At 40.7% G+C, this 1978-nt stretch overlaps 1 protein-coding gene across 2 annotated transcripts in view; it reads left to right on the top strand.

The window, feature by feature from the left end:
- cachd1 (cache domain containing 1) overlaps positions 1-1436 on the top strand; it is a 54103-nt gene extending 52667 nt beyond the window's left edge. For both annotated transcript variants that reach the window (XM_040184354.2, XM_040184355.2), the window contains exon 27: positions 1-1436. This exon is cut by the window's left edge and continues 1782 nt beyond it. The gene's annotated coding sequence lies outside the window, so the exon portion shown is untranslated.
- Positions 1437-1978: the final 542 nt, after the last annotated feature.

Genomic DNA, 1978 nt, shown 5'->3' on the forward strand with positions numbered 1-1978 from the left:
TCCCCCCCCCAAGGCCGAGCTGATGCTGCGCCTTTGTTGAGCTTGTGTGCTGGATGTGGCGCAGAGCAAGAGGGATTTCTGGGGATGGAGTCTCCTTCTCATCAATAAGAGTGAAAGGTGGGGAGAAATGCTGCTGTTGGTCGGAGGTTACGCACATCTGGCAACTCCTCTGTGGTTAACCACTCCCGATGTATTTTCTATGTGTCTGGTTTGTGTGCGTATGAGAGAGTGAGTGAGAGTGCGATTGTGAAGAGATACTGTTTATCCACCTGGAACATTTTTATTGAACGCTTTGTATTGTGTGTGTTTTTTTTTATAACATAGCATTTGAGAATTATAGTTGGAATTATTATGAGTAAGCAATCCACTATTCCGATGAAGATTTCCTTTCGAACCGATCTGTGCTTTGTGGTTTTGATTGTTCAACTGGTCAAAACGGTTTATGTTTGACATCCATTTTCTTCTGGGTGAAAACGTGTCTATTGTTTGTGTAAATACTGAATCAATATAACATCCTTAGCGATCCATTTTTTCATGTTGGTCAGACATGATTTGTGCCTCATGACGCTCAAATATTTGGGTTTAATGTTTGAAATGGTTTGTTCCTGGTGTCTCACTATATCTTGATGCCTGGGATGTTTTTTAGATTCATTTTTCTTTAGGTCCATATTGGATGGAAGTCAGTTTTTGGAAACATTTATACACACACTTTTTATGTTTGAGATACTTCTAATTTTATATCATGTGTCTTCAAAATATTAAAGAAAGCTCATCTTTCCATGGACTTATTTAGATTTTCTAAATAAACGGTACTACATATTTTTACGAGTAATGACCAGACAGAAGATTCTATTTGTTGATTCAGGGTTTACGGTCAGCTGCTGTAAGCTTTGCCCTAATTGATCAAGTACTACTCAAGACTGTCACACACACTCATTCATTTATTTGAGTGTTCGTCACTTTAATTTGGCTCTTTACTGTTTAGTGCATATTAATGTCAAAGTAGCCCTGTTTTTGAACTTGGATGTGTGTATTCGGTTAAATACTCAACTCGAGGCTTGACTGACATGAATGTTTAACATCACGTGAAATGCCATCAGACCATTTACTGTTGGATGTTCGACCATAAACAACACGTATTTACTCGCACACACCTTCCCATCGTACTTCGGTAGCTTTTCTGGGCATATATTTGGATACGTGTGTCAATTTTGGTCAAATAATATTTTTTTTTACTAAATTGTGTTTGTTTTTCAAACCCCTCTTTTCCTGTAGAACAGTATTTGCCAGCTGTGTGTGTGTGTGTGTGAGAGATACTTGCATTGATAAATGTACTGAAGGAACGTGTGCATCAACCCCCCTCATGTATCATATAAAGGTTATCAAATTGCGATTTATTGCAATGTGAATGTGATAAAGTCCATTTTACACTTTAAGTATCTGTTTTGTTCTTGCGGAGCACGGCGGGGCCGCACTGCTCTTTGGGGGCTTCGCGTTTCAAAGTAAGCTGCGCCTCGGTGCCTTGCTCTTTTAAATGTGGCTCCACTGATTCATGTTCACTCACCAGCGAGCTGCTCCTCATTAGTTCTGCAATGTCACGTCTGCACGCTGACGCTGAGCAGATCGCACACACGGTTTCTAATGTATGTAAAAACAGCTGCGGGTTGTAGCCTTATTGAAATCATTTCTTTAAAAGCCTCTCTGGCTTGTTTTTACTCACCTGGCCGTCCGGCACACCCGCACCTACACTCCAAATGGCGCCGCTCCTCAGAAGCCTTTTGGCCTTTTTTGCCCGACCCAGAAACTAATGTTAACCGCTGTGATCTTTTGCATGTCCAGTATGTTTTATATGCAAAGGTTTATGCTTTTTGTTGAAGGTAAAATGTCGGAGAGTATTAGCCGCTATCTTGGTGAACGCAACTTTTCTTTCTTTAAGAAATGTGGCATTTCCGGCTGAAGGCCAGACAGGCGGCTCTTG

Source organism: Gasterosteus aculeatus, chromosome 8, assembly GCF_964276395.1.
Source record: "Gasterosteus aculeatus chromosome 8, fGasAcu3.hap1.1, whole genome shotgun sequence".
Classification (NCBI taxonomy): domain Eukaryota; kingdom Metazoa; phylum Chordata; class Actinopteri; order Perciformes; family Gasterosteidae; genus Gasterosteus; species Gasterosteus aculeatus.